At 38.6% G+C, this 27,199-nt stretch overlaps 1 protein-coding gene across 1 annotated transcript in view; it reads left to right on the top strand.

Moving 5' to 3' along the window:
• Positions 1–27,199, top strand: part of CDH20 (cadherin 20) — a 341,808-nt gene that overhangs the window by 48,178 nt on the left and 266,431 nt on the right. The window contains exon 2 of the mRNA XM_080579278.1: positions 5,367–5,516. The gene's annotated coding sequence lies outside the window, so the exon portion shown is untranslated. The remainder of the gene's footprint in view (positions 1–5,366; positions 5,517–27,199) is intronic.

The following is a 27,199-nucleotide window of genomic DNA, read 5'->3' on the forward strand; positions in this document are numbered from 1 at the left end:
ATCAGCTTTAACACCCAGTTTTGTGTGGCCACACTTAGCGACCTCTGGTAAGTGAAATTTTGGACATGAGCTTTACCACCATTTGTTAGTGGAATAGCTCTCTGTGTGGAGCGGTTTAGCACATTCAGTTATGTCAGTAGCATAGTAAAAAGTATGCATGGTCTTTTATGCATTTCGCAGTAACAAATATTGGCCTTCTGATTCCCCGCACTCCCTGAAAAACAACACTTCACAAGTAAAAGGGTGAACTTTAGTAATCTATTCCAAATTATGAGCTACTAGCAGTAGCTAGGGTTGCTGTTTGGAACTGTAAATTACTATGCATAGATGGTAGCTAGTCATTTTATTTATTTTTCCCTATAAAGCTTCCTGTTGTGTTTAAACTGCTGTAATCCTTGGAAGTGGAAGAACACATGGGGCATAAAAGCTGTCTCTACTGTAAAATTATGACACATGCACAGCACTCATCAGATGCAGGAAAACCAACTCTCTGCTTTTTCTACTTCAAATATTAATTAAACTAAATATAGGTATAATCTTTTATTTTTGTCTAGTAGAATGGCAGGAGTTATTGCTATCTCCAGCAGTGCTGTGTGAATGGTTAAAGAGAAAAGAGAGAGCTAAGCTGCAACTTGCTATCCAAATAGAGATGTACTAAAGGGAATGTGATATGTTCTGACAAAATAAAACAGTTGTGCAGACCCTGAAGAAATGGTAATATGGAAGCAGAGGTACAGAAGCAAAAAGCCATAGTTGGTCTGGAAGATCAGCGACCAGGCTAAACCCCCCAAAAGAACAGCTTACCTGATTGAAGTGAGCAAAATCCTGCATATTTGCGTCTGTTCTCAATTTGATTTGACACTGGCTCTCTAATTGCTACATTTAAGAGTGAAAGACTTGCCTCTGGAAGGCTTTTTTTTTTTTTCCAGTCATTTCTTCCTTCAAAGTCCTGCTCAGGGTGAGACAGGCTAGCTAGTGTCTAGTCTGGAACTTCTAGGCTGGTTATAATGAGAAGCAGGCCTGGGCCTTTCATGTCACTGTGCGGAGAGCAAGCCCAGGGTGTGCGTTTCAAAAGGTGATGCCAGTGCTGTCCAGAAGGTTGAAATGATTTTTTTTTTTTGTTTCGAGACCTCAATTAAATAAGACCATTCTTTGGCACTTATGTCAATCAGCATATTTGCTCTGTGTGCATGCAATCCTCCTGCTGAAAATCTGAGCTCTTTGCTGTACTAGGTACAAGAGACTCAAAAGAGGTATCTGCAACAGCATGGGTTTCAGCTGTTTTTTATCTGGTTAAAGACACATGCAATAAATAAAATCCTGTTCTCCTGTTGGGCTATTTCTGAATTTGTTTTTGGTATCTCCAGTAATGTCTCTACAAATTTCTGGATAGTGCACTAAAAAGAGAAAGGGCTGGATTTAAGGTAATTCAGTATAAATTGCAGTGTTCATCTACAGAAGCTTCAGTAGCAGAGATCAGAAATTTGTATGTATTAATTTTGTCGTTTCTAGCTGTGCCAATTGCATGATTTTCCTTTTTTAACTGCACAGAATGTAATCATTTTTCGTTGAACAGTTAGGAGAGGTGCATTTGGTGCTTTATTTCTCTACAGTTGTGCAGCTTTCCTTCTCTTCTGTTTTCATGCAGAAGAAACAGGTAATTTGAAAGCAAAGTGTGAGCACCTTTGCCACAAGTTTCTCTTCTGAACACAGAGTGTTTCAGACAAGGTGCAGGTAATAAATTCTTTATTTTCTAGTTCAACTTTGAGTTAGACTATAGTGCAAAATTTATACAGAACAGAAAAAAAAAGTTAAAGATTGGATTTATTTATTTAAAATAAGATTTTCCTTAACTAACCAATGACATAGAGTTAATATTACACCCAGGTTAGTGGAGCGTTCCCCATGTGGAGTACTTACATCCTATGAAGAAAGTGGAGAGAGAGAGTATTGATGAGCGACTGTGATGGTATTGTTTCTTTCCTTCTACCCCTATTCAAAGAGGTATTGGTAGTTGTGGAGCAGGGGTTCTAGGCACATAGAGTGGGCAGGAAAAGACAGAGGGAGTCAGCAGTCTGGGGAGCCAAGAGTATTTACAGAAGAATGTTTTCCACTGTAGTCCTGTGAAGTAAAGCCCTTGCAGAGCCTCTGTGAGTTTCCTGAATTACTCACTGCAGTCTCTGACAGGTGCAGAAGGAAGAACAAGACTGTAGAGGAGATGTATGTTGGGATCACACAGACACAGGTATAGCCTGTAAGTGGACAAATTCTGTTCAACAAGTCCTGAAGAGCCATGTCACTGTGGGGACATGGGGAATCATGCTAAATGGAAGCTCATGGCCTCCATGGAGCTTTTCTTGGCTTTAGACAAATTTTATTTTATCCTCATTGTAGTTCTGCTTGCAGGTCCTGATGTATTGTTGACCTGACACTCACAGTTTAAATATGTAATAAATTTTTGAATCCTTCCTCTAGGTATAATTACAGGAAAGTGCTTTTAAAGTACCGAATGAAACAGTAGAAACAAAACACAAAAGAAGGAATTGTCACCCTGTCTGGCAATCTGATTTCCTCCGTGTTGCTTCTTAAACTGTTTCTGAATAAGCTTTTCTTCTTCAAAAAACAAATCCAAACATTAAACATCTCATACTTGTGTTCTCTGGTAACCGTTCAAGGCATTGCTAGATTTTTATCTGCCTGCCTTTGACAAAAAGTGATGAGTACTTGCTTTTTGTATTGTCTGCCTAACTCGATTCAGAACTACAATAACCACTTCTAAATTTCAACTAATAGTAGAAATGGGTGCTACTGTTATTTGAGTATATACTAAAGTATGTTCAATCCAGGCCACCCAATTCAAGGCATAGATGAAGATATGGGCTTTACAGAAAGAATCGATAACCTTGAGGAAATAGGCACATAAACAATACAAAGGTGCCCTTGTTACAGCTGATGCAACATGAAGATCTACATAGTACAGATGGTGCTGTTAGTTTCATATGCCCCATCTTCTACTTCCTTTGTGGATCACCATTTACTTGACTGCTCTGTATTAAAGAGGTGAATGAAGACAGGTGATATCACAAGTAATGTTTGCATTTCAAAGTGGTGAGATATGAAGGAATAAATTAATGGGTGTTAGAGAAAGGAAGAAGCCTGGAAGATGAATTGGGAGGATAGAGCACATGCTTTTATTTGTGAATTTTTGCAGCCATTTGTATTGTTGGGACATCTGAAATAATAGCCCAAACAAAGCTGGACATGCCAGGTCTCAGAAAACATCACCAGGCTTTGTTCTTCTGTCGTATTTGCGCTTACTACTAAAAAGGCAGCAGATGCGGAAGCTTGATGGAGTTCAGTGGATGTCTCAGTTTGTTGTTTCTTGAGAATGCACACAGTTAGGTGTTCACTGAGGGGAATATAGACACAGTTCTCGGAAATCTAGGGAACTAGAGGGGGCTGGACAGGAATAGCAGGTGCAGCATAAGGAAAATGAAGATAAAACAGGAGACAGAGTGAGGGGTGATGTGCCACAGGTGGCTACTGATAATTAACTGCAGGTTCAACAGAAAAGGTGAATGGAATTGGAACAAGATATCAAAGTGAGAATTGGAAGAGAAACTATAGGAGGGCATGAACAGGGAGACTCAGATAACCCAGACAGGCGAGTCAGATCAAATAACAGAGCTTTTTTCTAATAATTTTGATGCAAGTACAATTTGTGTCATAATAATGCACTCTGCTTTACCTGTTTTATGGTAACAGCCAAAGACTTTTCTCCATGACGGTATGTATTAGAGGTAAGGTGTACTACCCTGTACTGAAAGGTATCTAACCAAGAGGCATATTGCTGCTCAGTGATTTGTTTCTCCATCAGTATTGTTTTGTCATTCAAACTTCATGATTCCTAGTATCAAGATTATTTTTCTTGGTCTAGAAGTAACCATTTCCCTTCAAAGATCTAAAATAAGTTTCTTACCAAGCTATTATGAGTTATTGGAACCAACACAAATTATTTACTTTTGGCATCTTTGTAAAGTAGTTAGAGAAAATGAAAAATTCTTTGCACTAAATGCGGGAAAGAGAAATGTCATATTGTCCCCACCGGCTGCCTGGGTAAGGAACTCCATCAACGTGTGAGAGGGTGAGATGGATTTTTCAAAATAACCATGGATGTCTACAGTGTAAGCAAACGGTATTAGAACAAGTCTCCTGGTTTCCTTTTCTAGACAGTGAATAAGTTGTTAATAGAGTGGCGGGCAAAGCACCCTGGACCAGAGCAGTGAGCATTGCTAGCCTGGCTGAGATCTCTCCTGACCATAGAACTGATCCTAAACAAGTAAGTCAGAGAGAGGGTAGAAGGAATTCCACCTGTACTGTTGGGTTGTTCCTTTGCTTGAGGAATTTTGAGCCCATATTACCTATTTTACAAGTGAGCAAATGAACCATTGGCTAGAGTGCAGCCTAGGACAGCTTTCTCATCCTCCACGGTGGTGTGTGCAGTCCTTAAATATGCTATAGCATCACAGTGGGGATAGCTTGGTATACAATGGCCCGTCTGGGTTCCTGCCTCTTCTCCCTCTCTCTTCCCTCTGTGGTTTCTCCAGTTTGCTTATAGTGTTTACCTATGAATTGAACAACCCTACCCCAGCAGAATAGGGGGTAATTTAGGGCTCTCTCTGGACAAGATCCCTGATATCAAAGGGGTTGGATAAAAAAGGCCCTTCCACTTTTTCTAACTCTAAAATTGTTTTCCAGCTGGATGAAGGAGGTGAAGTCAATGTTGTCTATGTAAGTGGACTCTAGAGGATTAGGAGGACAACACAGGAGACTTGAGGCATAGAAAATAAAATAAGGGACAGGGACATCAACTGAATCTGAATGTTGGACTGGTAGCAGCTTGGGAGGGTATAAAGCCTCTCAATGACAAAAGAAAGGAGAAGGAATGTGATGTTCTTCTTTTCAGAGTTCACAAGGTTAATAATAGCATAATGTTTAGTGATTAAGTTGCTGCATGTTCTTTAAGGGCGAATCTAGAAATTGAATTCATACTAGAATTGCATTTCCTCATTAGATCTTCTAGGATGGCATTGTTTGCCTTTTTCAATATTTTAGGCCGCTTTGTGCTTCTAAGGTACTGTAAAAGGTTATTGCCATAAATAATCATCAGGGTTTTGGTATTCTTGCCAAAAACATTTTCATTTTAATCAAAGCTAAGTATGTTTGGAAAGCTTCAGAACTTGATTAGAAAAGTTTTCAGGTGGGGATATTTGCTTAAAATATACCATCTCTTTAAAGTCATTGCCACACTTTTGTCCCCTTTACCAGTTATTCCATCCAACTGTCTTTTTTTCCCCTCCCATTAGGTAGTGGCAGTGCTGTGAAATCTGAGATTTGTCCTAAGGTCAGGAGTGTGGAAGGAGCAGGGGTTCTGATCACAACTGATCTGCATCTTCTGAGACATTATTATCATCCTGAACTAAACAAAAGAGTAAGTGCTCTTAAGAAAACTGAAGGTAAGCTATGCTAAATTGAATGTACCTCTCTTTAACACTCCTTGTCTTTACAAGTCTGGAATCTCCCTCCAGAATGAAAATGATTCTTTTCTAGTCATCTGGCTGTAAATCAATGCTGAGTACTTATTCTTAGAACAAAAGTACAAAAACTCTCTTAAAGAAAACATGTGATAAGCTGGTGGTTATGCAAAATGAAGGGTTACAGAAATCTAGTAGTAATTCCTTTTTTAATTTTAAAACCTAAAATAATTGGACACATCTTGCCCTCCTTTACACCTCTGCAAATCCTGTTATATTCAGCAAGGTTTTACAAAGAAGACAAAACTCATCCTTTGCAAATTAAGAAATGAACACATAATGAGAAAGAAATTGGTTGCCTTCCATTTCCCAAAGTATTCATTTTCAGTAATGAAAATTTACTTTATCACCTTACACTTCATATCTGTCCAGGATTAGAATCTTGATCACAGGGTGTAGCTGTTGCAGCCACTGAAGTCCATTTGGTGGCGTTTAGTTGTTTGGTTTGGTACTAGTTGCTTACTGTACTGGAACCTGGAAAACATAGCAGTGCCCTCAAAATGTAGGAAGTGCCCAGGGTGATAGTTTGGTTCCCATTCTGTGCTGGATGAACGTGGGTTGGTCCTGGGAGACTTTGTGAGAGTATTTGAGACTGGAATTGTAAAACTGAGCATCCTCAACAGTTTCGGCAAGATGCTGTGAGACTTCTGTTACTTTAAGGTACAGCCAGCTGTGACCAGCTGAATAATAAGGATGATCTCTTAAATACACTGAGGCATTGATGGGACTCCTGAGCACCTCTCTCAACTCCAGTGAAGTGAACAGAAATTACAGGTGTGCAGTACCTCATGGATAAGGCCCGACTGGGCAATTTGTACAGTCACCATTGTCAGTGCAGAATTCCTAAAGGAAAGTTAATGCTTGGAATCCACATTACACTGGTCTAAGGGACTGATAAACAGCACACAAAGGGCAGCACATCAGGTACTGACTAAGGGACCGAAAGCATCACACAGAAAAAAACAAAATAGGCAGCTTGTGAGAGCCAGTTGTGATTTTGGATTCACGCAAACACTTAATGTGACTGTGGCATTTTTTCAAATTGTAATTTCCTCTTCACTATCATTATAGTCCTTGAAAAGGGATGACAGTCTACTACCTTCAAAAATGTTCTCTCTAAATAGTAATTGCTTATTTGCATGAATCCTTAACATGCTGTATTGTATAATTGCTGAAACACTGAAAAAATATTGAATATATTCCTGAACAAATACAATATGACTGTCTTCTAAAAAAAAAAAAAAAAACATATCTTGCTAATATTACTAATTGTATGCTTACAGTGTTGCTTGCCAAGATAATGAGGAAAATTGTACACAGGCTACTTTTAAATTACATGTTGGTGAAAAATCAATTGTTTTCTGTCTGTCATGATTTTGCCCAAAAGTAGAGTACAATTTACAGTCTTATTCTTCCATTTATATTATTTTGCTGTTGGCTGAAATTTCAGATATTCCGTGGGAAGGCTTTTTGTTTCTTCTGCACTTTTTTCCTTTGTGTTTTACTACTGATATTTTAAATATATGCTCAAAAAAAAAAAGCAAAGCAAATACTTTACTGTGACAAGTAGAATGGTACATCCACACCATTATGTCACCATAAACTAACAGCATCGTTGCAGCTGAGTAAATGCTGAAAAATGTCAAACTTGAGATATTGTTAATAATTTTTCCTATGAGCATAGGGCTTAAAAGTAAAATATAATGCCAGACTTATTGTCTTCATGTCGCACCTCCATGATGAACGACTGTAAGATAGCTAAGTTTTAATTAAAAAAAAAAAAAAGTCCTTTGACAGGTTTTCAGTGGTGGCTTTAATTGTCACAGCAACCATCATTTTATATGCTTTTTTCTTAACTTTCATCCTTGTATTTTTGATTTTTTTAAATGGAAAACATAAATGGTATTTTTAAAGCAGGGTTAATTTGAATAAAATCAGGAGGTATTGTTGTCATCTTCTGTGTTTGATCTATTTCACACTTTTTCTCTTGCAAGGGTCAGCAGAACTGGAATGCTCTTGTTATCAGAAAAAAAAGAAAAAGAAAAAAAAAAAAGCTCAATGCATGTGGTCTGCTCTTCTGGAGCAGAGGTCTTCTTTTGATCTGATGTTTTCCTAGAACAACAGGTCTTGGTCTCTGGGCAGACCTCTGAAGCACTCTGTTAATAAGGTTGAAAAGAAGAAGATTTGAATTGGGAATACAGTCTCAAAATCATCTATAAACTGTTTCTCTCTGATACTCAGTCCTTCATATTTTGAGTAGTATTTATCTAAAGTATATGTGAGCAGTACTCTCTTGTTCTTCCCAGAGTGCTTTGTAGAGAACATTGTCTTTCAAAGTTTTTTTCCTGTAAGTATTTTGGAAAATAAAATAAACATTTAGAGGAAAAAAAAATACTGTAGTATTTCACTATAATTTAATATTTATAATGGTGATAATAAAGTGGATGTAAAGCCGTCTAAAGACAACTTAAAATTCACCAGAAGTTTCACCTTCAAATGGCATCCAAATGCATAACATAAATTTTCAAGATTAATTTGATTAAAATGCAGCCATAAGCAGATATTTTTTCAACACTGTAAATATGGGTGGGTGAGAGAAAAAATATTTTAAGCTTGTTATGTTGTCAAAGCTGCCTAAATAAGTTTAGAGAGCATCTTTAATGGAAGGTTGTACTTAAAGGTCACTGTTATTACCTTATCAAAAGGTTAGTTGTTCCTAAATGTTCAAAACATTGCTGTGTTAGCTACACATCTCAAACATTGAGCAATCACTTTGATTAGTAGCTGTATATTGGTAAGCAGTCCCTGAGGTAATTTGATGCCCTGGGGGATGAATGCCCACAGAAACAGATGAAGTCAGATTAGCAAATCATTCACCTGCCAGCTGTTAGCACACAACAGTTTCTGAGGCTGTGATCTGCAGTGGTGTAAGTCAGTTTATTAGCTTCTTTGGATGTTTAGAGTCTCTTACCACTGTTTCTGAATATTTCCTCTGACAGTGGTAAGTTCTGAAAAATGCCTTCTTTTCAATTCTTTTGGCCATATTGGCTTAGCTGAGAGGAAATTAATGAGGGCCAACTAAAAAAACTACTACAGGTGATGAGCAATGTGTATAGTGTGCTGCTGTTATGGATTAAGCACAGTGTATTGCTTGACTACATGCACTCTGTTTTGCAATATAATAATTTTAAAAACTGTTGGTCCCTCCCCCAAAGATCTGCATGGCAGATGCACAATGATCACACAGAATCACAGAATCACAGAATTAAAGGGGTTGGAAGGGACCTCGAAAGATCATCGGGTCCAACCCCCCTGCCAAAGCAGGTTCCTTAGACCAGGCTGCCCAGGTAGGCGTACAGACGGGCCTTGAATATCTCCAGAGAAGGAGACTCCACAACCTCCCTGTGCAGCCTGTTCCAGTGCTCCATCACCCTCACTGTGAAGAAGTTCTTTCGCATGTTGGTGCGGAACTTCCCGTGCTCCATTTTGTGGCCATTACCCCTTGTCCTGTCCCCACAAACCACTGAAAAGAGGTTGGCCAAATCCCTCTGTCTCCCACACCTCAGGTATTTATACACATTGATGAGATCCCCTCTCAGTCTTCTTTTCTCCAGGCTGAATAGACCCAGGTCTCTCAGCCTTTCTTCATAGGGAATATGCTCCAGGCCCTGTATCATCTTTGTGGCCCTCCGCTGGACTCGTTCCAGGAGATCCCTGTCTTTTTTGTAGCGGGGAGCCCAGAACTGGACACGGCACTCCAGGTGAGGCCTGACCAGGGCAGAGTAGAGGGGGAGGATCACCTCCCTTGACCTGCTGGCCACACTCCTTTTAACGCACGCCAGGATCCCATTGGCCCTCTTGGCCGCGAGGGCACACTGCTGGCTCATGGTCAACCTGCCGTCCACCAGGACCCCCAGGTCCTTCTCCTCAGAGCTCCTTTCCAGCAGGTCATCCCCCAGCCTGTACTGATATGCCCGGTTGTTCCTTCCCAGGTGCAGGACTCTACACTTGCTCTTATTAAACCTCATTTGGTTTCTTCCCACCCATCTCCCCAGCCAGTCCAGGTCTCGCTGAATGGCAGCACAGCCTTCTGGCGTGTCGGCCACTCCTCCCAGCTTTGTGTCATCGGCGTACTTGCTGATGGCAGACACTATTCCCTCATCAAGGTCATCGATGAATATGTTGAACAAGACCGGACCCAGCACCGACCCCTGGGGAACACCACTAGTCACAAGTCTCCAGCTGGACTCTGCACCGCCGATCATCACCCTCTGAGCTCGGCCAGTCAGCCAGTTCTCAACCCACCCTACTGTCCATTCCTCTATCCCACACTTTCTCAGCTTTGCTAGCAGGATGTCATGGGAGACAGTATCGAAAGCCTTGCTGAAGTCAAGGTAGATGACATCCACTGCTCTCCCCCCATCTACCCAGCTGGTGATGCCATCATAGAAGGTAACGAGGTTGGTCGAGCACGACTTCCTCTTGGTGAATCCATGCTGACTACTGCTCATAACATTCTTCTCTTCCAATTTCTTGGAGATGGCATCCAGAACAAGCTGTTCCAACACCTTTCCAGGGACAGAGGTGAGACTGACTGGCCTGTAGTTTCCCCGATCCTCTTTCTTGCCCTTCTTGAAGACCGGAGTGACATTGGCTATCCTCCAGTCTTCAGGCACCTCTCCTGTTCTCCAGGACCTTTCAAAGATGATAGAGAGCGGTTCGGCGATCACCTCTGTCAACTCCCTTAGCACACGTGGATGCATCCCATCGGGACCCATGGATTTGTGTGCACTGAGCCCACTCGACACTCCCGAACCACTCTCTCGTCAACCAGGTGGGAGCCCTCCATTTCCCAGCCTCCTGCCAGGGTCGAGGAGTCCTGTGGGGGAGTCCTTGAAGCAAAGACTGAAGCAAAGAAAGCATTAAATATCTCTGCCTTCTCGGTGTCTCCCGTTACCAGGACAGCCCCCTCATTCAGTAAGGGACCCACATTATCCCTAGTCTTCCTTTTACTGTTTACATACTTAAAAAAACCCTTCTTATTATCTTTTATCTCTTTTGCAAGCAAAAGATACTGTTACAGATGATACCGTACCAAATAATTTTTCAGCATTTGCTAGCTTTGAATGTGTTACATTCATAGAGCAAGGAAAAAAACTTTGTCAAGTATATAGGCCAAAATACTTGTTCCTAAAAATGAAAAATGAATTTATACGCTATGTGGAATTATATAAACTTTTGGTTTCTATCTTTGATATGGAAAAACTTAACCAGTTATTTTAATACTTAAAATAGGAAGACAATTTCATATCTAACCTAGACGTTACCTGTTTTGATTCTTATCCTGTTTCTCTTAGAGTTATCAATATGATTATTAGTGCAGATTTTTGGTGTCATTACTTTTTTCTGTAGTTGCTAGACTGTCTCTGTCTTTTCCATGGGAGGATTCAATATAACTTGCACAAAATGCAGACTTCAGAGATGTTCAAGAATCCATTTACAAAACATTGTGTGGGAGGTACAGAAAAACATTTCTTAATCATTTTGAAAATGTACAAGGTTATTATATGTCTCTAAACTCTTCAGCAATTTTGTACCTTTTTCTGAAATTGTATTTTCATGCAACTGATGCGCCAAAGTTGTGTCTTAGGAGGGTCCTTTCCTACCGCACTGAATTTGCAAGTGGCTGATGCTTTGAGGAGATGAGAACATCGCAGTCTTTTAGATCGTTGGTTGTGTGAAGTCACAAATTCACAGCTGAGATAACTTTGCATTGCCCACAGGATGCAGAGTCTGTTTTACACTCTGATATGAGATCTGCTGTGAGAGTACAGCTGATTGGCTGGAGGGATGGGATTCATATGAAATATCAGAATGAAACCAAATGGTTGCTTTTACCCATGCACTAGGAAAGACTCCACAAATTTTAAGTCAGAATATTTACTACAACTGGCACCTGACACCACTGTCTTTTTTCCAACAAGCAGTTATTCAGTTCATGTTTTCTTTTAACCTTCTTTAATCTATAAGCATTTAGATGACCTGTGACTCTGTTCTTGGTGTCTGAAAATGAGTCCCATACCTTTTCTTTTTATCCCCAAGCACAAAGACTGGAGTTCTAAGGGGATCACACTGAATACATCGTCTTTTCCATTTTTCTGCCTACAGAAAAGAGTTTGGATTATTGTTAGGGGGAGAAAAAGAAAAAAAATAAAAGGTAACCTCAGCATGATGAAAAATGAAACCTTCTAAATGTATGATAGGAAAACAGAGCATTTAAATGCCACACAGATACACAGTTCTTAACAGCAAAATAGCCTAAGATTACGTTACTAACTCTGTGAACAAGCTATGAAACAAGTATGTTCATGCTGTATGAAGAGACTTCAGTAAATTGTTTTGTTCAGGGATGAACCTGAAAGAAGGAGATCTGTATAGGTCTGAGCTCTCACTGTCAGAAACAGCTGTGTCTACAGAAAATGAATTTGATGTGACCATTTAAACTCATATGGTTCACTTAGACAGCAGTTTCTTGTAAGGTTATCTTAAAAGAGCTCAGATAATGACCTAAGGGCTGTTTTCATTTTGAGATGTGATTGACTTGAGCCCAAAATATAAATCTACATTGTTTCAGAGATCCTTGGTCTTGAGGTAACCATACTATTTCAGCAGTGTTTGTTATGTTTAGATATTTCATATAAGAGATCTGACATTTGATTTTTTCAATTATTCACCTTTGAGGCCACTATAGTATTTTTTTTTTATGGCCAGGAAGGAAGGAAGGCTGTCCTTTCTTCTCTCTTCTTTTGTTCTGGATTTTTTTTTAAATTTGTAAATGGCTCGCATACAAATTAAATGATTAGAGAAAAATAATTCTCTCTCCTTAGTGATGGCATCTGAATGAGCTGTTATTATGCAGGAATGGGAGCCAGTCAGTGCTCAAATGTGGTCGAGAAAGAAAAGCACAATATTAGAGACCATTAGTAAAGGCACAGTGAGCAGAACTGGAAGTGGTATGCCACTGTATAAATAATGTTTTTCATGCCTGAATACAATATAGCATTCTTGTTATTCCACCTCAGAAATGAGCTAGTAGAATAAAAAAGTCATAGATAAGAGCAGCAGAGATGACCAGAGTTGTGAGATGGATTGAACAGACTATTGCACTTCATCGTGAAAAAAAGCGGTATGACTAAGGAGGGATATGATAAGGTATGTTGGAAGTTGGAAAGGTGGTACATAAGGAATGATTATTCACTGTCCTTCACAATACAAGAGGTTGAGGGTACCAAAAGAAGTTACCAGACTTGAAATTGTCAGCTTTAAAACAAACTAACAGAACTCAATGAGTAAAGCTGGAAAGCATAAATGATGTGAAAATTAAATGGCTAAATTAATAGTGAATAGAATCATTGGCTGGAATCAGACACGATGGTCTACTTACAGACTTGGGCTCCAAAGGCCCCTAAACTATTGATTTCTAGAAGATTTGGCAACAACATAAAGGCAGAGTGTGTCTTCTCTTTGCTAAACATGTGCTGTGACCATAGTTAGACACAGGTTAATGGAGCTTTTGGTCTGCTTCAGTGAGGAAGAAATTTCCTGTATTCCTATAGGTCTTTAAACAGTATCCCTTTAGGAATTGCCACTTATGCCCTTAAATAAAACCTCACTTACTGCTGTCTTTCAAATCAATAATGGGACAGTGATCACAGCTTTCATTACTCTCTGCGTCCTTAGACGTAGCTCTGACAATTGCCATTTGTATTTTATCTGAGATTGGACAGGTAGTGGTTGATGTGTACACATTTCCTTTTCCTCAAACTGACATGTATTTAATTTAGTTCTGGACTTTGTTCAGCTGCTTTGTGTTGCCGAAATGCTCTAGAGGGTGAGCCTACAGCCACAAATCTTTCCAAGTTTGTGTTCAATTTGCAAATCCTATATTTGTAGCTGAAAAAAAAAAAGAAAGAAAAAAAAAAAGCTCTCTCTGTTCTCAGTGGGAGTGTTTGTCAGACCTTTTTTGGCAACAGCAATAAGTAGTTTATGGTCAATTTCATCTAACAGTGGCCTCCCATAAATAAAGATGTGAAACCTTTTACACTCATTGACTAAGGCCAAAGAGGCTTTTTCTTTTTGCGCACATACTTTGCACACTTACGCATTTCAGACACTAAAAGAAAAAGACGGCATTGGTCTCCAGTTCTGGCCACGCTGCTGAAAGCCTGTATGATGACATGAATTCCTTTGTGTCTGTAAAAATTTGCCTCTGAGTTTGTTGTACCTTTCGGCTATCTGGGATACTCCCATAGTCTGAGAAACTGAATGGCACCTTAACTCAAGATTGCCTCATTCATTGGACCTGGATGTTAAGACATCCTCAGTAGTGGTTCAAATAGCTCTATGAGATCCAAAGTTGGCAAACTGAATTTATACTCCAAGGAGTCTGTTCATTACTTCCTTATACCTGCTGTTGGGAAATGCATGTACAGCACTGGCCTCCAAATATTGTGCCTTTTTGTTGAGCTATCTTCTTTCCTTATTATATTGCTTCTGTTACAGGCGAGTCATGTTTTGTTTATCTTCTGCCTATTAGATTTCTTTCTTAGTATATTTTGTTCTCCCTTGTTTCCCACTCACTTACTCCTCTGCTTGAGCTACCTAGAATACTTAATCCAGTTCTTCTTTTGAACCTACAAATCAGAATGTCATACAGGTGATATCCCTTTATATAATCAAAAATTGGTTGTTCTCTGATGAAACTGTTACTAGTAATAGTATGAACTGCGGGAAGAGGAAATTATGCCTCCCAACCAGCAGCAAAAGTGCTTTTTGGTGGGATTTGTTTGTTTGTTTGTTTCATTTTTTCCTCTCAAAATTTGTAGTAGATATCTGTAACCCGATCAAGAGATGGACAGCAGTTTGTATCAATTGTTTCTTGTAGACTTTCCCATCTCAGTAGCTAGAATAAAATATTCTATGCTCTCCCCCATTTAGTTTGAATGCATATATGAGATCTTGTTGTGCACAGTGTACAGTGTCTGTCTTAACTGGTGAGTCAAACAGCAAGTAACTCAATGAACCTAGCCAGTTGGTCTTGAGAAGACCAGTATAGGGAATCACAAAATGGAGATGAGCAAGTTGATATGTATCTGAGTGTTCATAGCCCCTCAGAACATCTTTAGATATGTTTCTTAGTCCTTTAGTCCTTAGTCCTTAGTTCTTTAGTTTCAGTCCTCTGTTCTTCTGTTGAGTTTACACTTCATATGGAATAATGGAGAAGAATTATTTTAACCCTGTACTTGGCACTTTCTATCTCAATACATTTATTTTCTTTTCTCCCCCATTTTTTGTCAGTGTATTTCTCTGTAAGTCTGCATCTTTCTGCCTGAATGGTAAATGCTTAACCATTCCTCCCCATGAGCATTCAAATATAACCTGCTTACCATGACATTGAAGGCAACCTTATGCTTGCCACAGCCAGTTTTCTCCCACTATTTCTCAAAAAATCTGATTTTGATGTCTGTTCCTTGGGTCCCTTTTGAAGCGTGTTTGATTGCTTGTGCCATCAGGTTACTAGAAAGGACCTGGAGAGGTCGTTAAATTCTTCCTCTTACTCTAAGGCAGAAACAATTATATCTGTGTCGGTCCTGAGAGATGCTTGTATGTTTTGCCCTAAAATATTTCCTAACATTTCCTGTGGAAACTCCATAGCTTCTGAAGGCAGACTCTTGTACTTCACCATCCTTACCTTTACAAGTTTTTCTCTGCAAATCTGAAAATCCCAAGAATCACTTCATTGTTATTTCATCTTCTAATGGTTATGAATGTGGGGACCATACTGTAAAGAAGATGATGAGAACAATAGCTTTTTGTATATTTAGCACTATTATATAAGCAGTCCTTTACCCCAGCATTTTTTTTTAAGTAGAGTAAAACAAGGACCAATTTGTTTAACCTGCCATTTAATTCCTATTTTTACACCTCAGAGTCTTCTCAATGTTTTTCCCCTGAGTTTTCCAGTTAGTTACACCTTTTAGTGAGGTATTTGTGTACACCCAATACTTTGAAGCCATCTGAGGTTGGGTAAGGCTGATGTGTTGTATTCTGTGTCTTGCAGTCCGTATGTCTATTAATACCTCCCAGTACGAGCAGTCTTTACACAGTGTTGTAATAGCATGACATTGTTGACGGGAAGGCAGTTTGTGATGATTATAATTCTGTTGTAATAATCTTGTTATAAGTCTGTTACAATCGATTTTCGCTTGCTCCTGTTGAATTGTAATCTCCCTTACCCTCAAAATCTTATGTCTGATTTGCCAGGATCTTTTTGAATTCTGTACTCTACCCTGTATGCTGTGTCCTTCACAGTTTGATGCCATAAATAATATTTAATAAGCAAATGCTATATTCAGTCATCAAGCAGTTATTAAAGATATAGATTGATACTGTACCTAAGAAGGAGTCCTGTGAGTTGCCATGTAATGATGCCCTCAATTTTAACATTAAGTTTTCAATAACTACTTTGATTTTTCTAACCAACTTTGCAGCTTTGGCATATTTCTCTAGACATTTTAGTACCTCCTGAGTTGGCTGATAAAATGTCATGTGAAGTAAATCCTTACTAAAGCCAAGATGCACCAGTCTGCAACATCTGTTTTTCTGTCAGAGAAGGAAAATTTGGTCTGGTCTGATTTATAATATATCTAAAATCTGTCATTCATTTCCCTGTTATGTTTTGTGGCTTGTTTTATTTTTCTTCCAGGTGTTTTCAAATATTAAATGTATCTGAGTATTCAAATGGGAATTGAAATCAAACTTGACTCACCCTTTTTTCCTTCCTTTTTTTGTTTTTTGTTTTTTGTTTTTCCTTTTAGGGATAGTTACTGTACTTTCTCTCATCTGGTCTTCCTGTATCTCACCCAGCCTCCCAGGGATGAACAATATATTCTTCAGGTCATCATTTAATTACATGAAAAAGCCCCAAAATGCATGTGTCCTAGGACAACCTGTTCCAGTACTTACTACTGTCATGGTGAAATAGTTTTTGCTTTTGTCCAATCCAAACCTTCGAAGCTGCAATTTATGGCTGTTGTCCCTTGTTATGTCAGCTACCAGTACTGATTATCATTTGTTTATTTAGCATTTTTCCCACTAAGGGGATTGTTATGGTTGGAGTCTCTATGCTCACCTATCTCAGGCTTATAAATAGAATTTTTTTCTTGGTTTTCAAAGGAGAAAGCATTTTAGGTGAAAAAACCCTCAAATATGAAAACCCAAATATTTACCAGTTTTATTTCGTCAATGATAGCTGGAGTAAGTGTTACTTGAGCTACCAGAGACATAAAGAATGCATTTAACACAATGTTGTGGGCTTTTGTAGGCCATTATGTTATGCAAAGTGATCCTGTATTTACTGAGAACTTGCACATAATTGCAAAAGGCTGGCTATTTTTTCTGTATTTTTTTTGTCTGTCTTCATTTCTCTTAGCAAGGAGATTGATCCAAACAAAACTGAGATATTTTTGTTGAAATTGAATTGTTTTTTTATTTAATTTGTAGCTACTTCTCTGAGCTCATCAGGCAGAGCCCCCTGATTGAGATGTTACCCAATTACATGGGAAGGAAACAGTGGACCAGAAAAATACCTTCCTCCCTTGATCATGACCGTACTAGTGCTGCCTGATTGGATCCTAGTATTTTAAAGCATTATAGCCCCGATTTAGTGAGTGCTTAAACTCATGTATAACTTTAATCATTTGAGTAATTACACTGATGCTAAACATAAGAGGTGAAATTGGATTCGTGTCCTGAGAGGTTTGTCTCATTTATATACTGTGATTTGTTGTATGCAAACAGAGCTAAATCCCAACTCAAGGAACATCACTGCTCTGCTTACATTCCAGCTTCCGTGCATCATCAAATGGAAAGCAAATAAAAGGTTAAATTACAACTCTGAATATTTCTGATGTGCAAAATTCAGTGACAAATCTGTGATATTTTTTGAAAACCTGAGATGCTGAAACTGTTTCTGAGTTAAAGGAGATATTTTTTTTTTGAGTTCCAGGGATATTTTTTACAGCTCTATCCATTACAATATGAGCACGTCTTATTTCATGCAACACTAACTTAGAGATGCTTTCCTAAGGAGAACTGATTACTTTATTTGTTTTCCTTTAGATAGTGCCAATAGTAAGTCAAGCATAAAGTTTGTTAAGCTCTGCTAATTTTTTGTCATCCTTGGGAACTGTAGATGTACATACATACTGTAGATGATTTGTAAAATTTCATTTTGAAAAATAATAAATTTTGATTTGAAAAATCTGAAAAATGCCTAGATCTTATCAGGAAACCTTTGGGTCTTGTGAACTGTCTTCATAGCTCAGTTGTAAAAAAATGATGATGGGATTAATTCTTTGTATTTGTTGCATAAGCTTCAGACTTGAGGTCTCGTGGGCAGAGAGGTGTTGCAAGTGGTGTTCAGAAGCCTGTAGCACGTATATGGAGGCATTTCTGTAGTATCCTTTGTCTCACATCTCTGAGCTGATTCTGCAACAGTTCAAGAGCAAAGAAATGGGCATCTTAAGGGCATGGTATTGGGTTTAAAGATGGTGCAAATTCAGCTGTTTTTATCTTCAGAGAATCTTCTTTTTCATAACTAATTCCCAAATTTACTGGAAGTGGAAGCAGCAGTATCAAAGTCCTTAGTGAAAAGCAAGTCTCTCTATGAATTTTTGGATCCAGGAGTTATGGAAGGATTGGATGTGTCATAAAAACAATGTACCTGTCAGTCATAAACCCCATGTAGTGGAAATGTACTTTCTCATTCCTGTGAAAATGGTTATATACAATGGATAGTATGTGCACATTGTAAAAGGAATACAACATTTTTGTTTTTCTTTAATATCCTGGCAGTGTAATTTAAGTGGCTATGAGATGAAACTGCCAAAATTGGGATAGCTGTACAAAGACTGGGACTAATCTGAATCCTCTCTAAAATCCTTGTTTAGGTAACACTGTCCAGAAATGAAATTGTCACACCTTAGATAAATCAAGCAGCAACTGAAAAATAGTTTACCTGAAACCTGTGGGAAAATAATAAGGTGAACTTATCAAAATCAAGCTCTTCCAAAATGTAACTGAAAAGCACAGTTTTCTTTTCTGCCTGCAAAATGAAAAGTTTCTGTTGAATTTACATTAATATATAAAAAAAAAAAAAAAAAAAAAAAACCTCCAGTAAAATGGTAAGAGGTTTTGTATATCTGCCAGTAAGAAGTGAAAATACAGGTACAGATCCTGGGGCTTCCACATGGAAATACAATGCAGTTTGAAAAAAAAAAGTTGCCTTTGTTGTTCTTGGGTTGTCATCCTTTGAAGACACTTTGCTGTTTCTGTTTCAATGGGAACAGCAGTTCTAACAGGCCCTTAGCAAACACAAAACTTCTGTCAAGGACTAAGTGGGAGGAATGAAAAAAACTACTGATGTAGGTATAGATCTGAATTGTCTGCAAAAACTATGCTATTCAGATAGTTGATATCTCTGATACACATTTAATGAAGCAAGGCATACTAAATAATCAGCTTAATCAAGAGAATTAGATGTATTCCTACATGCTTTAGGTAGATGAAGGAAAGTCTGTAGTCAACGGGCCAGATCCTTAGATGCAGTAAATCAACACATCTCCATACATACAGAGGTGTCTTACAGCTTCATGAAATTCTGAAAGTAGTTAGGCACGTGCTTAAGTTCTTCTCTAAAACTGGAACGGTACTTAGCTAAAGTTAAGGTGGCCTCAACTGCCAGTGATGTATTTATCACACTGTAGAGTCTTCAAATAAAACAAGAGTGATGAGCAGTTTCTTCTTCACTTTTAAATAGGTTGTGTACACATTGTGTACGTAAAAAGAGTATATTATAGATACATTTTGTGTAGTATACGTCGTACACGTCTGTAAATATATTTTTAAAGCTTTTCTCTAACACCGAGGAAGAACTAGATTTTATTTATTTATTGTAGAATTAAAACTTAGCTACCTATTCAGTGTTAGAAATGTTCTTTCTTTTTTGGGGGAAATGGGGAACAAATTCCACCTTGTGGTAAAATAATTAAAAATATTTCTAATGACGGAATGAAAATTTTCATAATGCACACTTACCTCATCAATTTTTACTAAGAAGTATGGGCTTAGAAAAATATCCACGATCTTTCTTTTTATTAATCTACAAATTAAAAAGTTTTGTTTTGAATGCTAGTAAACTAATTCTAGAGCTATTTCATATCTTTATAGTCATTTTTTGTTTATTTTCATATATTTCAGTATGTTCAGTTAGGGGTTTTCCTATAGCACCTCTCCTCAGCTTTGCTAGGAGGGGGAGGAGAAGCCCTTTTTATAATTTTTGTGTTGGTCTTTCATTTTTCAAATCTTAGAGAAGGCTAATGCGAATACTGATATCGAGAGTTGATAACAAACATGTTCAGGAATCAGAAAGTTCTATGCGTACCACTTAGGTTCTTATATTTTTTTCTGTCTTGTCTATATATCAGGGCTAAATAGACCCTTTGTAATAGGCATCATTCATCTAACGTATGACAATCTCACATTGTTATTTGCCTTGATAGCACAGGGCCTCTTTAAGTCCTGAAAGACCTTGTGATGGGACGTAAGCAGGGAAGAGAAGAGAGATCTCTCAACAGAGGGATGTTAACTGTGCTTTCCTTACCTGTTTGTCAGATTCAGCTGTGTGGCCACCAAAATGTCATCTCATGCATAGAGTCGTTACTAGAGAATTTGAGCACCGTTAGTCTGGGGCATCAGTCAGGTTTTCCTTGGGCCTGTATGTATCCAGAACTAGACAGAAAACACTGTAATCACGAAAGATGGGTTGATAACCTGAAAAGAATAATATTCTCATCACATAGATTAAAGATTTCGCAAGTAAGGCATTGGAGCTTGTGAAGTTTCTTTCAAAGTACTAAAAATGGTTCTTTACATGTGAAAAGCCCGATACAAGCTTATTCGTTTCCTCAGTTCACCAACTGGCCAGTCTATTCCAGTTTATTCATTAGTGTTAGGAGTCTTGATTTCAGTGCCATATAATTCTCATTATTTACACCTTATCTTATTTTCGTTTTAATTAAAACCCTATGCTTTAATAACATCTCTCTCTGGAAATGATTCATTCTTGCTAGATCATGATTTTTTTTCCTGTGAGTGAGCATGTGTTTTATGAATTTGTATTTGTGTATGTGTGCATATAAAACCTAAAAGTTATTGCTTTTAAAGGTGCACCTTGTTTTACAACTTCTTCTGCTAAGTTTCATGGCAAAGGTTGATGTGATGAAATCATCAGCCTTCAATGTCTCCACTTCCTCTGGTCCATCTGTAGCCAGACATGTATGGGATCTTTGAATCTCTACTGTTGTGGTGTACTTTGCAAAATGATCTTTTTTGTCTTGGTATTTCAGTTCAGGGCCTGCCTTCAGGCCTTTAAAATATCTGTGATCTCTTATCTGCTGGGCCTGATGTTCTCTGTGAGCAAGCTGCACAAACTCGTGCACAGAGCATAAATGTCGCTATTGTTGATGATTTTTCTTTGTCAGGTTTGGAGGGGGTGAAGGGAGGAGAGTAAATCAGAAGTGTTTACAAATGTCTAGTAGTCTATTTATATACTTACTCACTGGTGTCCGCAATCAGCTGGAGAGGCCTTCACTTGGGATAGCTGATATTCCTGGAGGAACTGAAGCCAGCAGTAATTTTTTGATGACTTCCCAATTCAAGTGCTGTTCCTTGATGCACTTAACCTTGAAGTGTACACAGAGATGCTAATGAAATTCTTTGTAAATGCTGAATGTTGTCATTATGCAGCAGTTTTATTACAACCAAAGCTGTTATGCACTGTCTTCACAGATTAGCGGTATTTGGGCCTGTCTTATGTAGAGGTTGAAGCCAAGAGACTCTCAGACCAAAGATCCTGGAGAAAGCTGAAGCGCAGCACTTCATAAGCCTTTCCTCTGCCTTCTCCATCCCCATCATTACCTCTGCCATGCTGGAGCAAAGCCCAGACTAATGCCCTCTGTGGCATTTCGGTCTGGTCTTGCTTTCTGCTTTATTAGTAAGACTTACCTCATTAGTTAGCAACAAGCATACTTTCTCCCAGTCTGATTTCCTGAATACTACTGGCCTTAACTTTCAATCAGGTCCCCTAGTATTGACCCTGATAAAATGCTGGAGTTTAAAAAAATGTGTCTTAGCTAAAGCTAGTCTTCTAAAAGCATTCATTTTGATATAGGGTTAAAAAGAGGTGGATATTCCAGGTCTTCTTTTGCTTCTTTTTTTTTTTTTTCTTTATACTCATTATTTTTCATTTCATTTTATTTCAATTCATTTTTAAGTTCTAGCTCTTGACTTTGGTTTTGCCTTTTCCTGCTAGATTAAGCAGCTTTGTGCAACCCAGTATTTTTCCTTATTTAAGACATTTGTAGACTGTAATCAAGCTACCTTTCAATTTTCTTTCTGATAAGTTAAACAGATTGAGATCTTTGTTTCTCAGTGTAAGGCACTTTCTCCAGACCTAAACTAATTTGTCTGGCTTCTTTTTCTCAAGTTCTTCAATTTGTCAGCAACTTTTAAGAAATGAGGATGCCAGAGTTATTTGCAGTATTCTTGTTTAAATTTCTCAAAAGCTATATACAAAGGTAAAATTATTTTCTGCGTCCTACTCACTACTTCCTTGTTTTCTAACTCATTCCTACAGCTTTATAAAATTGCACTTCTGAATGACAGATTTTTATTTATGCAAAATTCTGTTTCAAGGTTATCAAAACTCCATGAGTGCAGATCAAATTCAGAAACTAGATTCTGCCCAAAGAAGGAGCGAAGTGTTTCAGGATACTACACATTTCAACTATTTTTTAGTAGAAAAAAGCTTTAATTTCTCATTGGAAAACTGACCTGTGTTTTAAAGGATGGGAAGAAAGGATTTTTAAATGTTTCAGTTGATTCTTTTTTTTTTCTTATATATTGTTTCTACATATTCTCCTACATACACGTACTGTGACCAACACCAGCCAGCACAAAACCAAAATGGTTTGCAACTTTTGCATCTGTGCCAGTCTAAATCAAGGAGGTGAGAAGTGGGTGTAGTCTAGAACTTAACTGCACAGATAGAGACGTATAGTACTGGTGCAAGCTGGAGAAGAATAACTTTGCAGCATATTAGAAACACTGATGATCTTAACACTTGATGCAAGGACTAAAGAGAAAAAATAGCACCAAATTCCTTTTGGAAGACTGTAAATGTAGCTAAATTATAATATTCAGGCAAATACTCCCAACTTGTTGCAGGGACTAAACAGACAAAATGGTGTCAAAACACTTGTAAATAAAGTATAGCAAAAGATATTCAGGAAGTAGTCCAACTTTTAACTTGCATTTATGTATTCTTACGTTTTACAGAGATGAGAGTCTAAAAACCAGCAAAACAAATCCATACTTGCACCATCACTTGTAGGAAGAGATTGGGCTTTATAATAACGCTTCTAGGGATAGAACATGCAACAGCAGCATTGCTGTTGCCGGTGGTGGAGGAGTTAAGACCTTGAATAGTGGAGGCTGAATTTCTTTGCTTTGTCAAGATAGATAGAATCATTAACCAGGTGATTAACAAATCTAATAAGCACTTGGATTTTTATTTTAGATCCTTGTCTGCTGTTCTTGTAATATTTGTAGCAGAAATTTGTAGGCAAGATGGAGAAGGAAAAGGCTGCCATCAAAGGCTTTATTTCTTTTCCTACCCTGTTTCCCTTTACTACCTCATTTCATCTTGGAGGGATTTTTTCCTTTTCATTGTGTCACATTGGAGTATGGTTATTTTGCAGAACTAGGAGAGGCTTGCAGAGAGGATAAAATATTTATTATATTAAAAACCATTTACTTAGTGCTGTATATGTCTTTTACCTTACTGCAAATCCTTACTGATGTGAACAGGCTATTTTCTTTATTAATGGCTTGAAAACTAGTCTGTCCTTTGAAAGGAGTTTTACTGTCAGGTGACCACACTGAACACCATGTTCCTCCGGAAAAGAGCAATGCAGGTGAAAAATGGCCACTGATTCTGGGCTTCCTAAGATCCTTCTTTTCTAGTGCAGCTCACATGTGCCAGTGGAGACATCATGGCATGCAGCTGTGTGACACCCTGCCACATGATACGCTGGAGGTGGGTGATGCCCCACTTTCTAGCTCGGAGTGGGGATAGGACTCGGCAGAGTTGAGGGGTCAGTGTGGGTCTCACAGGCAGTGAGGAACGGTTGTTAGGTATGTACTTTGTAGTAGCTAAAGTGGAGGGTCATGGGGTCTTTCATCTCCTGAGTTTCAGTCCCTTTGCCCTTGGGTGTAATGTTCTGTAATGTTCATTTGATTTGCTTGACTGTGCCTTTGAATTCAATGGCAGAATCTAGAGCCCAGAATACTTAATTCCAGTACTTAATGAATACGCCAAATATTCAGTTTATTAAAACATCTCTACAATTCCTGGGCTATGTTGCCCATCGCCTTCATACTTCATAGCACAGATTAACACCTCCTGAAGAAATATAGCCACTGACCTGGCAATGCAAGCATTCTAGGAGGATTCCCCAAAATGTTGGAACAAATTCAAAGTTATAGGACGTCCTAAGATAAGGTTAACGTTATAGTTAAAGGTTATTATTTAAGTTCAACAAGCAAATTCAACACTACTTTGTTAACTGATTAACAGTAATATAATGATGAATTCAGTAAGATGTGTTGTAATATGCTATTTAAAATGAAAATGTTCTGGGTCTATTACGAGCTAATTTATTATATTCATAGGGAAACTGCTGTAAAATTAATGTTGTGTCGTGCTTTAATATTATCATCAAGGAATATTAGTTTTAATGAACAAAGATAATGAAAGAAAGTAGGAAAAAGCAGGAGAAAAAATAATTAAGCCACTGAGTTTTAAAATTCATCACTTTTTAGTGTTCTGTAAATGAATAAATAAGTGGTAGAGTTGATTACTGTGCTGCTGCAGGAGCTAAAGTCACAATAAAATCTAAGGCTGAATTTAAAAACCCTGCAGACTCCTACTGAAGCCTCAGAGTGGCAGCTGCCAGAAAAAGCAAATTAACAAAGCTACCTGCACCTTCCTGAACTAACTGGGAGGTGACGTTTGCCCAGGTGGCAGATGTAGCTAAGACAACAGCCTGTGCTGCTGGAGACCAGTGTTCACCATGGTGTAAGCTGCGATTAATCAAATGTATAGCAGGGTACAGTCACAGGTCTATATGAACACCCCTTTTAATACCACAGCAGTTATCCAGCACTGTCTTGTAGATGGGTGGTGTTAACTTCAGAGGGTTGTCCCTGTGACTTCTGGAGGCACCTTCGGGTGTTCTGGACCTGATTCGTATACTTGGTATCTGGAAGAAAAAACTGTGGTGTATCAAAGAACAGAAATCCAGCTGTCCTTGTAGGCTCCAAAGGTAACTAGGCTTTCTTTCCTTGCCTAAGAAAAGCACAAAAAGGAAAGCAGCACTGTATCCCATGTAATTCCTGTGTTACGGGGCAATAAATAGTTCACTTCCTTGCGCTGGCAGAATTTTCTATGGCTAAGCCTGACATCTGGAGTGCTGTTTATTATGTGAATGGGAGTGGGGAGGTAAGAGGATGCTTTCGTTCTAAATCAAGGTGTGTGAATGTTGTTAGGTCTGATTATAAACAGACTTTTATCTCCTGCTCCAGTCAATTAACTGTTGATGTCTGGCATGCTGTAAATGCCATGAAGCTGTAGATTTTTCAGCTACACTGAGATACACTCAGTTGTCAGTACACTCAGTACTGATTTTCCTCAAATCATCTTTTCTGCACAGAGAGGTTCCTTTTCTTATTGTGCTACGTTATTTCTGCTCTGAAGCAGAGGCTCAGATCCTTTGCTGATACAATGACATAGCTACCCTGAAGTTAATGGAGCTATGGTGAGCCACACCAGTTGAAGATTTGGCCAGTGGGAAAATTTTTATTACAGAGCTCTCTAAAAGGGAAAGATAAACTGGAGAACACCAGGAAAGGGGTATTTAAAAAGAGTGATTTCAATAATTTGATTTCACAGTTTGCTCTGTGATACCAATCATCCCACTATGTAAAAAAAGCTAAAGGTCTCTCAAACAAATCTTCTTTTCTTTCTCCCCTATGACATTATCTTTGCCTGATCAAATGTGTCCTAAGTCTCTCTGTGAACAAAAGTTGCACACTTTGAAACTCACTTCTTAATGCAAATCAGCTTGCTTGTTTTCAGCTTCATAATCCTTTCCACGGCAACAGCCTATCAGGATGTCACAGATAGAAAATGATGACTTTTGATGAGTAATAAGCAGCAGGGGCGAATGAATCCTTCAGGAAGGAAAGGAGAAAAATCCTCTTTAGATTAGATCTAACAAAAACAGCTGAATTTACCAAGCATGTAATTTAAACCCAGTGATGGTATTTGCAAAGTTTACTTGGTCTTAAACTCCCTTTACGTACTCTCTGTGCATGATGCAGCATAACTTCCTAGTCCACTGGGTCCCCATCAGCACAGCAGCTGACAGTGAGAGCCCTGGAATTTGTCCCAAAAGAACATGAAAATCTGGCAAAGCATTCCTCATGAATGAAACCAATGAAACACGCGAGAAATGTTTCCGTGGGGGAATTAGGTGGAGTTTAATGTCCGTGTACTTTTCTGCAGATTTTTACTTGGTAGCGCCTAGGCATAGGAAGCTTTTGTCTCTTCTGTCAGAATTTTCTGCCACTTACTGCTTATTCAGAGGGTGTTTTCCTAGTTACTAGAGGCATAACTAACAACTAAAGGATATTTCTTGCTGCAGGGATTTTATATCTCTGGGAGAGTATTTGAGCGACTTAGAGATTTTGTCTTGCTTTTGCTTAGGGTTTATGTTTTTTGAAAGGCTTAATACAGAAATATTGGGGAACTAGAGTCCTGAGCCCTCCCTGAGGCAATGAGTGCTAATGATTAGGCTGGGTGGCCTCCAGCCAAGGGCACTTCAGTGATTTTTAATGTTAATATGTTGCCGCTATTAAAATCTGAGTGTTCATTTGCCTTAGGGTTGCACAGAATGTAGCACACTCCCAAATATCCTCCCCGAGAGGGGGAGATGTATGTGTTTTTAACAGGATCTATGCTGGTTTTAGGTCTTTGAAGAACTTTGCATACTTGACTATGGCTGTAGTCACGGCAGCCCATAAGAGGCACCAAATAGGCATGCGGCTTCGAAAGGAAACAGGGAAACAATAGAACTTAAATTCAGCCTTTCTCTGTTGCATTCCCTGATGATTTCCTTCTGGCAGGAGCAGTCTGTGCTTTCTCAAGGAGGTGATGTAGTTCTGTGAAACTTCATGCTGGCTGCTGATGAGCGGCCCCTTATGATGGAAGAAGCATGATTCTTCCCTTGTTATTTCACATCATGTTGCCTTTCCCACATCTACATTAGCCTCAGGAAGGAGTGAAGCCTATTTTACATTCTCTGGCAACCTAAAGCAGCCATGTTGGTGACAATCCCAAATACTGTCCTTTTGTCTTTGGGAAC

This window comes from Anser brachyrhynchus (assembly GCF_964034855.1).
Source record: "Anser brachyrhynchus genome assembly, chromosome: 2".
Taxonomy (NCBI): Eukaryota; Metazoa; Chordata; class Aves; order Anseriformes; family Anatidae; genus Anser; species Anser brachyrhynchus.